Source organism: Cryptomeria japonica, chromosome 11 (assembly GCF_030272615.1).
Source record: "Cryptomeria japonica chromosome 11, Sugi_1.0, whole genome shotgun sequence".
Taxonomy (NCBI): domain Eukaryota; kingdom Viridiplantae; phylum Streptophyta; class Pinopsida; order Cupressales; family Cupressaceae; genus Cryptomeria; species Cryptomeria japonica.
In genome coordinates, this window is record NC_081415.1 from 211155827 (window position 1) to 211168120 (window position 12294).

The window sequence follows — 12294 nt, forward strand, 5'->3', positions numbered from 1 at the left end:
CACCACTATTCCTAATAATTACCAAATCATGAGCACCATGAGGGAGCTCACCATCGAATCTACCTAAGGAAGACCAAGCCTTTAGCAACTAGGCAATAGAGGCACCCACTTGGAAGCACAAAAGATAGGCAACTCCGCATCAAGAGGAATTTTGAACCCAACAAGAATAGAGATACTCGGACCATCTCCCACAAAGAGCTCACCACCAAACTATAAACAATCCCAAGACCTCCCACGTGGAGTAACACTTCTCAACACCCACGTCACCTCAAAACACACCATAGAATCTCTCAAGGGCCAGTCTTAAACCCCACACACTAAGCATATTAAATTTAAAGAATGTCTATCAATTTAGAATGTTTAACACTTTTTAAGCTTAAAAACCAAAACGATATATCTATGATTTAAACTGCCCACCTCTTTAAAGTAGCACAAACACGAGACCAAAAAACAAAACTAAGGAACCAAGTCATTGCTCCCCAACTAAATCCCCAACAAAAGTTGCCCAGTAAAACCAATGGATTCTAGGCCCTAGAACCAATGACGACCTTTTTCAGAAGATGAAACCCTAACAACAGTGAGAACAAAGAAATGAGCTCCTATGTGAATAGAGGAGTTGGAGCCAAATGATGACCTTTTTAGCAGATCAAACCCCAACAACAATGAGCACAAAGAAATGAGATCATGTGGAAATAGATGAGGTAGAACCAGAGAAAAACATACCAACCCTTTTGATGGAAAAGGAATAAAACAAGGAGGTCAATAAGGGGAGGAAACCTCAACCATACCCCAGTCGTACCACACATCAAGAGGTCATGCGTAAGGGGAAGTAGGGTCAGTCATAAACTCCACACACTATGAAATATATTAAGTCTCGAAAATGTCAGTCAACTCTGAATGTTCAATATTTTTAAACCTTGAAATCAAAGCTTAATGTGCACGAGTTAAGCCCTCTGGAAAAACAAAATTGTAGCCCACAGAACCCCTCAAACCTTGATAAGCATAGATCAGAGAAGGAAAGGAGGAACCATCACTCCAAACACAAATCCATCATAAGCCACACTTACAGAAAGAGCACCCAAGCCAAAAACCTCAACAATAGTAAGAGCCAAAGACATGCAAAACCTATCAAGGCCAAAACAACAAAAAAATGGGGTGAGAATAAAAAATTATGAATGAGTGTGTAGTTCTATTACTATGTATTATATAATTATTTTTATATAATTAATATTATATTTATATTATATAAAATATTATTTAAATTATTATAATAATTATATTAAACCATTATATTATTTTAAGAGATATAATGAAAATATAGAATGAAGGGATAGAAATAACTAATTAATTATATTATAATATATTTTTGTAATTACGATATTAATATTATATATTTTATAATATATATAATAATAATAAAATTAATTATAATATAATAGTGTTGTTAGTAAATATAATTTATATTAGATATTATAGTTTTTTATTAAAATAAAAACATGTTTTGAAGGGAACGAAGCCCTTTACAACCAAATTTTGAAAGGATCTGAAACCCACTACAAGAGAGTTATCTAAACAAAATGAACATGAAGGCACAAACAACCCAGGATAGAAGACTGGAAAAAGAACAACATGCATTCAACTACACAACTGTGAAGAGGTCAACTTACAGCTAACCTACAACCAACTCCCGAACAAGAACCATCAAGATTTACTTTTAGAGCTACTCTTGTCGGAGGAGAGAGTCATGTCAAAAGGAGGCATAGAGCACTCTACTTTCTTGCCCTTAATAGAAATCCAACCCTCTTCCACTTGCACTGCCATGTCATGCCAGTCCAGCCCACCATTATTTGTGAATGAAAGCCAACAACCTCAGTCCTAGAATAATCCACTATATTCTTCCTTGTCGACATGGCCATATCATAAAGGCCACTAGAATTAAGAGCCGGAGTGATATTGCAAGAATTAGCCTCCTGAGGCCCACTCATTCTCACATTAGGGGTTTTAGCAGGAGACTCAAGCATAGTGACATCTAGAGATGAATCCCCAAAATCTCGTGGTTCCCTAGCAACCACCTTAGCAAAGCTCCTAGGTTGATCAGATTTCTTCTCAATCTTATAATGTTGATGAGAAGCGCCTTTCTAGCAAGTCATCATCATAGCCTTTTTATCAAAGCCACATTGTGTAGCCACATGACCAGTTTTGAAACACCTTTTGCATCAAAAGGGAATCCCTCCATAGTCCAAAGATTGGACCCAAGAACCCTTAGAAGATTTAAATAAAATCTCAATAGGAAACCCTTTTAAAGCATCCATACAACCAATATGTGTGTAAAAGTAGAATGAAAAACATAATAGGATTCATCATCCACCATCAAAAAATATCCAAGGGTTGTACCCACTTCCTCTAAAATAGAATCTTTCCATAAATAAAAGGGGAGATTAGGTAACGTTACCCAAGTCAAAATCTTATTTAACATTTTAATAAAAGGGTTGAAATTGACAAAGCTTAATCATTTTTAAAAATTTGTCCTCTCAGCTAAAAAATTGATCACATAAGATTTTAGTTCTATCCTAAGCATTATCAAACTTAGAAACAAAAAACCCCTTAGCCATGGGGAAGATATGAACTTTACCGATAATAAGGGGATCCCATTGATCCGATATCTATGTGTGCAGCTGAGGGAGGGAAGTTCACAAACCTTGAAACGAAGAGATCATACCATGCAAAAAGAGAATAGAAACATTATAAATGATTTCCTTTGTGGTATCATCTTTCAGATTAACAATGATGCCATTAGCAACAGGGATAAAACCTCTAAACTGTTGTCTGTCGAGTCGGGACCTCCGGACACCCTGTCCAATAGAATCATCATTGGGCACCATGCCAGTACCCCTTAAGTTGTGCAGAATACCATCAGCCCTGGGGCAGGAGGAAACGCCCTTACCTGCACCCTCTATGGCAAAACCATCCATGACAGAAGGGGCAGATGCTGACACATCTCAGTTCGAAGCGACAGCAACAAGGGCAAGCTTGTTCGCATGGGCAAGAGAGTCGTTGAAGAAGGCTTTCAAATTCACTCGGGCAGGACATGTAAGGAAGCAAAGGTGTGCGGAAACGCTTCCTACGCTAATCTTGAGGGGATGGTTATGCAATTTTCAACTTAAATATTACTAAGATATCAAGAAATGCACAATAAAGCATAAACAAAATAGCAATGAACACATAACATAGTGATTACCATGGGGAAACCCTTCTGGGAAAAAAACCCCACCCTCCAAAACTCGCACAATGTATTATCAAATCAAGCTGATTACAATACACTTGCAATGCAAGTTCTTATAGGAGCGCATCACCACAACTCGAACTCAGAGAGACTCCTTCTAGCATCCAGTCTTGCAAAAAACTCAATTGATCAAACTCCTCCCCAAGCCCTCCTTTTATAGTGATTTTACAACCTAGAAACCACTTGTGGTTTTACAAAACCATGGGCTTAACCACCATGCCACATGGTGCCCATTTTTTACATTTACATTTCCAAAATGGAAAAACAACTAGGTTAAAATAGTAATCCCGTCCATAATTTTGTCCCCTAGCTTAGACCCTCTTAAAAGTCACAAAATGAGTCATTAAGGCTCTAAAAATGGCCCACCTATATTCTACTATGGACAAGAATCATTTTTAACAACTCACTAACCATTTTCCAATGCATAAACATGTGGAAAACTACCTCAAACAAATTCTGGAATTTTCTAGAAAAAGACTGCAAGGTTGAGACACATGTTTCTCAACATTCTCCCACTTGTCAAACACCTTGCAAGAGTCAGGGGATCCAAAATATCATGGACTTAATTGCAAGGGGCCGAGAGGCCCATAGACTCTGAACACCATTTGAATTTCTCAGTGCTCACGGGCTTAGTTAATGCATTAGCAAGATTCACCAAAGTTTCTACCTTTTCCAGCTTCACCTTGCCATCCTCAATCATATCTCTCACAAAAATGATATTGTACATCAATGTGCTTGGTCCTGGCATGAAAAGTAGGGTTCTTCGCTAGGCAGATTGCACTCTGACTGTCACTGTAAATTGTCACTGCACCCTGTTTGAACTCTATATCTGAACACAATCTCTTTAGCCAGATAGCTTCCTTATAGGCATGAGTAGCTGCCATATATTCTGCCTCAGTAGTGGACAAAGTGACCATAGCTTGTCGCTTGCTCATCCAACTAATTGCACCACCGAATAATGTAAACACATATGCACTAGTGGATCTTCTTCTATCAACATCACCGGCCCAGTCTGAATCCACATAGCCTCTAATATCTAAGGAATGCTCATTTCCTATTCCATGAAAACATATCTAGTACTCTGAAGTACCCCTCAAGTATCTGAAAACTCTTTTTACAGCATCCCAATGTGCTCTTCCTGGATTAGACATATAACGAGAAAGAACTCCCACTGCTTGGGCAATGTCTGGTCTTGTACAGACCATAGCATACATCAAACTTCCAACAGCACTCTGATATGGTACTTGACTCATCTCTTCCATCTCCAATGGGGATGTAGGACACTGTGAACTAGAAAGCTTTGTTCCCAATGTAATAAGAACACTCAATGGTCTTGAATCCTGCATATTGGATCTTTTCAAAATAGTACCAACATACTTGCTCTGGCCTAGCCAAAGCTTTTTGTTTTGTCTATCTCTTACAATATCCATTCCCAGAATGTGCCTAGCTGCACCAAGATCTTTCATTTCAAACTTTATCGAGAGCTAAGATTTTAACTCTGCAATCAAACCTTTTCGTTTGCCAATAAACAACATGTCATCAACATACAGGGTAATGACCAAGAAATGATCACCATCAGATTTAAAATATATATAGTGATCAGATTTAGATCGCACAAATCCCAAACTCAACACATATGTATCAAACTTCTGGTACCACATCCTAGGACTCTGTTTTAAACCATACAAGGATTTCTTCAACTTACAGACCAAATGACTTTTACCTTTCATCACATAGTGCTCTGGTTGTGACATGTAAATTTCTTCCTCCAAATCTCCATGAAGGAAAGTTGTTTTCACATCCATTTGCTCAATCTCTAGATCATAGGCTGCTGCAATAGAAAGTAAAAATCTAATGGATGTCATTTTGGCTACTGGAGAAAAAATCTCACCATAATCTACTCCCTCAACCTGAGAGTAACCTTTTGCAACCAAACGTGCTTTATACTTCTCAATGCTTCCATCTGAACCCATCTTCTTCTTGAACACCCATTTACAACTAATAGGCTTTCGTCCTTTAGGCAATGGTACAAGGTCCCATGTTTCATTCCTCTTAAGAGCTGCCTTTTCTTCATCCATTGCTATTTTTCAGGACTCTGAATCATTCATACCAAGAGCCTCTTCTACAAATCTTGGTTCATCAATGTTAGCATTCAATGCAAATATGCATCTCCAATCATCAGGAGAATACCCATACCTTTCAGGTGGTTTCCTTTGTCTAGTAGACCTTCGAGCAAGATCTGGTTTAGGTTTAGCTTCAGGTTTAGCTTCAGGTACCTCTTCTTCCTCTAATTATTCAGAACTCATAGAGCTCTGCTCGACTTCTTGTCTTTCTAAGGGCCTCGATTCAACTTTATCTGGTGTAGCAGGTAGTTGAATCACATCTTTCTTTTATTCTGTTTGTTCTGGCTACACTGTAATAGAAGAAGGCTTAGTTTCTCTAAAAATAACACTTCTTGAATAAAATACCTTTTGTTCAACAGGATTCCAAAGCTTGTATCCTTTTACACCATAACTGTATCCGATGAAAATACATTTAACAACTTTGTTGTCCAATTTTGTCCGCTTCTCCTTTGGAACATGAGCATATGCTTCACAACTGAACACTCTCAGATGTCTAAGTGAAGGCTTGTGGCCCGACCACGCTTCCATTGGCGTCTTATCAACAAAAGCTGATGTACGAGACCTGTTTATCAGGTAGCAGGCAGTGGCTACAGCTTCAGCCCAGAACTTTTGTTCTAGTCTAGCTCCACTCAGCATACTCCTAGCCTTCTCCATCAAGGTCCTGTTCATTCTTTCTGCAACTCCATTCTGTTGTGGAGAATACAGAGTTGTCTTCTCTCTTTTAATACCACAATCTTTACAAAATGTGTCAAAATCATTGGAGCAATATTCACCACCATTATCTGTCCTTAAACATTTTATTTTCTTTCCAGTCTGCAACTCAGCCATTGCTTTAAATTCTTTGAAATGACTGAAAACTTCAGTTTTACTCCTAAGAAAATAAACCCATGTTCTTCTACTGAAATCATCAAAGAAAGAAACATAATAAACTGATCTACTAATAGAAGGAACATCAACTAGATCAAATACATCCGAATGGATTAGATCCAAAATACATGAAGACTTATGAGAACTCGAGTAAAACTGAATGTGGTTTTGTTTACCATAGATACAATACTCACAAAAATCAAATTCAAGATTGCAATCATTCAACCCATCAACAATGTTCTTATTTTTCAGGTCCATAGACCCTTCTCACCTATGTGGCCAAGTCTCTGGTGCCATAACATGGTCTTCTCTGTAGGCAACTTTGATTCGGTAGACAGAGCACCCTTGGGTACCCAAAAACCACGACCATCTGTTGAAAGAGAAACCCTCTCCTTTTCCAACTGAGTAGTCTTTTTCACAATCTTATCAGAAGTATTATTGCACTCAACTGTGCATGCATCAAGCTGGTACAGTGTACCCAATCTGCTTCCTCTTGCTATCACCATAGCACCTCTTACCATTTTCACACCTACTTCAGAAAACTGTACATGCACACCCGCATCTATTAGCTTGCTAATAGATAACAAATTCCTTGCTAGTCCCAGGATATGCAAGACACCATCAAATATTCTAATTCTACCATCAGAAAATTCCACACGAATACTTCCATGACCAACAATATCAAGTACTGAGTTATCACCCAAATACACCTTACCACCATCAAAATTTTCATACTTACTAAACCAGTTTCTATTAGGAGTCATGTGGAAAGATGCACCTGAGTCTATTAACCATGCATTGTCAGCTACACAAGTGGCCAAGGCCGTGATGAAAGCATCTCCATCTTCCTTCTTGAACTCAGAATCAAAATCTTGCTTCTTCTTGTTTTTCTTGTTTTCTTCTTTACAGTCCTTTCGGAAATGTCTGGGCTTTCCACAATTCTAGCAAATTACCTTGGACTTACAAGGAGATTTTGATCTCCCCTTATTCTTGGACTTAGAACGACCATGCTTCTTTTCATTCTTGCCTCTTTCTTTTGGTCTTCCTAAAACACTCAGAGCCTCTTTGGCATTCAGAGAGACCTTCCTTCTCATCTCTTCAGAAAGTAGAGAACCAACAACATCCTCCATCTTCAAGACGATTGCAGTGCTCCCTATGGCCATCACAAGGCTATCCCATTAGTCTGGCAATGAACATAGCAAGATTTGGCATCTTTCTTCTTCATCCATTGGGTCAACTGAGTTACCAACATATTAAAGCTTTCGAGATGCTCAAAAATTCATCCACCTTCTTCCATTCTCAAAGAATACAATTTCTTCCTTAAGAAGATCTTGTTCATAAGTGATTTCTCTTGGTAGATCTCACTTAGCTTCTTCCAAAGCTTCTTTGCAGTAAATTCTTCATGGACATTTATCAGAATAGAGTCTGCAAGACACAATCTGATGAGACCTTTAGCTTTTCTATCAGTCACATCATATTGTGCGGCTAAAGTCGGATCTGCGGGCCTATGCTTATTCTCATCAATCGCATCCCATAGATCTCAATCAATCAACAGATCTTCCATCATCAGCTTCCACATCTCAAAGTTTGTGCGAGAAAACTTCTCTACATCAATCCTCCCTAAAATGCTTGCCACCTTTTCAATCCTGCAATACAAAAATGAAATACTCTGCACAAGCTCCCACTCAAACCTTGATTAGCTCAAAAAACCTTGTACCCAACAAATAGAACCAAAACTGGCCAGGCTCTGATACCACTTGTAAGGAAGAAAAGGTGTGTGGAAATGCTTCCTACGCTAATCTTGAGGGGATGGTTATGCAACTTTCAACTTAAATATTACTAAGATATCAAGAAATGCACAATAAAGCATAAACAAAATAGCAATGAACACATAACATAGTGATTACCATGGGAAAACCCTTCTGGGAAAAAAACCCCACCCTCCAAAACTCGTACAATGTATTATCAAATCAAGCTTATTACAATACACTTGCAATGCAAGTTCTTACAGGAGCACATCACCACAACTTGAACTCAGAGAGACTCCTTCTAGCATCCAGTCTTGCAAAAAACTCAATTGATCAAACTCCTCCCCAAGCCCTCCTTTTGTAGTGATTTTACAACCTGGAAACCACTTGTAGTTTTACAAAACCATGGGATTAACCACCATGCCACATGGTGCCCATTTTTGACATTTACATTTCCAAAATGGAAAAACAACCAGGTTAAAATAGTAATCCCGTCCATAATTTTGTCCCCTAGCTTAGACCCTCTTAAAAGTAACAAAATGAGTCATTAAGGCTCTAAAAATGGCCCACCTATATTCTACTATGGACAAGACTCATTTTTAACAACTCACTAACCATTTTCCAATGCATAAACATGTGGAAAACTGCCTCAAACAAATTCTGGAATTTTCCAGAAAAAGACTGCAAGGTTGAGACACATGTTTCTCAACAGGAGAGCCTTTCATTGTCGGTAGCCAACTTGTTTCTTTTCTTGACAAATTTTATTGTGTTATCAGATATAATAGGTTTCTATATGTTAAAAATAAAAAAATTCATATAATTTATTTTATTATAATATGACTTTAATCTTTACATATGTTATTTTTTTTTATCAGTAACAGGTCAAAGCAAGGAATAATTTATATTAATATTAACAAAAGTTTACAACAAATATATAAACCTTCAGAAAGGTCAAATGTCCCAAGAAAACTGAAAAATATACTAAAATCTTAAAATGAGATCTACTGACAAGGAAAATCATACTCTGTTCTTAAACAGAGAAAGAAAACGCCAGAGCTCATACCCCTGTTCAAGCCCAAGATTGACCTGTTTCATTGATGATTACACTAGCATTGCCTGCTTTATCCTACCAACAAAGAGCATTTACTTCCGCTACCTAGTTTAGAGACCAATCTTTGATAACCTCAAGCTCTGGACCTAAACTTTATGTAACCGCCATCGAGTTGTTCTCCATTTTATTCGCCAAGCCACCTGAAATGGATCTTATATTATGTTATTTGATTATATAATATATTTATTATTATATTCACATATGCTATTGCCTAATGATGCACTTCTAAAACACCAAATGCATAACAATCATTCCATGTTTTCACCGTGAGCAGAATCACTTTCTGGAGAATTATCAAGGCAAAATCAATGGAGGAATCTTCTGGTGTGCCCTATGATTCTACTTTGATGAACTGTCTAGTTTCTGCATGGTATGGGCTTCCCTTTGTATCACCTCATAACCTTCTGACGAGCACCATCAATGGAATAGAGCAATCATCAAGACACTTTACATCCTGTTGTTTGAGGAAGACCCAGCATAGAAAGATATTTTGTAGGTTTGATGCAACGATATTTTCTATTTGCATATAAGCACCCCCCTAAGCAAACAAGATAAAAAAATGCTTTGCTCTGACTAGAGCTATGAACTAGTGGGGACACAGTAGGGTTCCCCATCCCCATTACATATCTTTGAATTATTATTATTATTATTATTATTATTATTATTATGTTTGATTAGATTGACCCCAAGACGTTCCCCATCCTATGGAAGGCCAAGAGTCATAGCTTAGAATTCCATTTCAGATGTCCCTATTAGGAACTGAGCTTGGGTATCCACAGTGAGAACCTAGTGTTTTAACCAGTTAAGCTCAACCCCTTGGACACAATTGTTAAATATTTACAAGGTATATTTTCAAGAAAATAAAAATAGGTGTAGTCATGGATTAGAATGTAGACTCAATTAATATTACACAAATATCCATAATATTTTAAAGAATATGTGTAGAATATATAGTATTCATTAACATTTTGGAAGACATAGTCTTTTATGATATCATCATCTAGGTATCACCATTCCTTTCAATTATTACATCTTTTAAATGCTTTTTTGTAAACTTTTACCCAATTGAGTATAGGCATTGGTCTATTACTAGGTCCACATCCCAATCATTAAAAAATACACCCCACCCTTGCAAGAAAAGAAATTGAAATGCCTTTTGAATTTATGCTATACATTGTTTTAGTCATTATCATAGCTTAGTATACACAACACCAATAGTGGCTATCAAAATTCATATTTCAAAAATTTAATGCAGTTTACATTTGGTATGATTTGTATAAGGGTAAGCATTAGTTTCCTGTGTTCATAGTTATTGCAACATCCTAAGGAAGACACTCTTTGTTTAGCAAAGCTACGTGTGAGGGAGGTCCTACCCATCTTAATAATTCCCTTGTGGTTGTCCAACATAATCATAGACTTTATGGGATTCATTTAATGTTTCACACCTAGAGTAATTGGGATACGATCCAAACTCAGGAATCTTGGGACCTACAACTATAGTCACCCACATTCTTTCTGTATACACATCATGATTATATGTTAGTAAATTAATTTCTTCATTCACATATAATTGAGGTTAGTTAATCTATTAATCTTCACAAGTTTGATTATCTAGATCTTATTACACGGTTAAAGATTAAAATTCTTTTTTATATAATTGTCAAATAGAGTTCTATTTATCCAAATTGTTAAATTGTTAAATCAGTTTCAGATCACATATATATGAAAATAATTTATTTCCATTGATTTAACTTAGCTACCCTCAATTTTAAACATAATTTGAATATTAAGATTATGTGAGATGATCAATTTTAACTAAAGACTATTTTAATCTATTATTTATTCACTAGACCCAAGATGCCTTACAAATTTTTCGTGCCTAGAAGCATTATTTATGGAAAGGCTAAACCATAGAAATTTGAAGCCCCACAATCTTATGCAGACTGGAGTCCTTATGTATTCTAACTAGGCGGGAGGTGTGAAATCAAATTTTGAGTCTAAGGTCCTTCCTCTCTTATGTATTCTAACTAGATGGGAGGCGTGAAATCAAAGAGTAAAAATTATTAAGTCTAAGGTCCTTCGCCTCTTAGCTATTATTAGATTTATATTCAATTATCGCCAGACAACTTATATTCTGCAAACCTAGAATAATTTTTACACTGATTTATCGATTGAGTCAGATCCATAGACTCATATCAGTGATTGAGCTTTGATGTAGTCTTTATCATCAAGAATAATTCAATTATTTCAACAGAACATACGTTACATATATTAAAATTCTTACATATCATATCACACAGCCTTGCTGTATATGACATATACAGTCTTATTCAACTATAAATATGGAAGGAGGACAACAAACATATATCTAATACTCACTAAAATTATTTCAACATCTTTTATATCGTAGCACAAAGCCCTGCCGTATATGATGTATACATCTTTACTATATTTATGGCAGTAGCAAACCTATATAAACGTAGGTGAGAAGACTGAATAATCTATATTGGGACATAGATATTAGAAACACAACAAAGCAGCAACAAAGGCCATGTGATCATTTGCGAAGGCTTAACGATTTAGCTCATCAGGAGGGACTAAATAGGGATCGCAACAAAACCCACCACTAAGTCGATCGCAGCAACGGGGATAAGGGCCAGCACAATCGCTATCAGTTTTGCAGTCCTGTGCTTCCACCATGAATGCGCCTCCCAGAATCAGTATGACCATGAACAAGGTCGTAAATGTCTTACCAATATCTGATCTGTTTCCCATTTTTAATTCTGTAGAATAGGAAAGTCTGAGGATTAACATGCACAAAACGCCTTAAATAAGTGTACGAGGAGTCTTGACGATTCAGTTTCATTGTCAACGACACCGGCATACGACGCCATTTACGCAATTCCTCCGCCCATTCAGTAGAATCCAAAATCCCTAAGAAGGGATATTCCAGTTTGCTCAATTAAATGAAGTGTAATTTATATAGGTTGCCAGCTGTTCCATTTCAAACTAGTCTTGGGCTTAGCTCCCAATGTTGTAGCAATTAAGGGCAAAGGAATTTGATCAGTTAACCCTTTTCCAATCCATTTCCCGTATACATATTTCATCGAGTTAAAGTTGCAAGAAGGGGCACTATCTATATATTTTTTTTATTATAGTAAA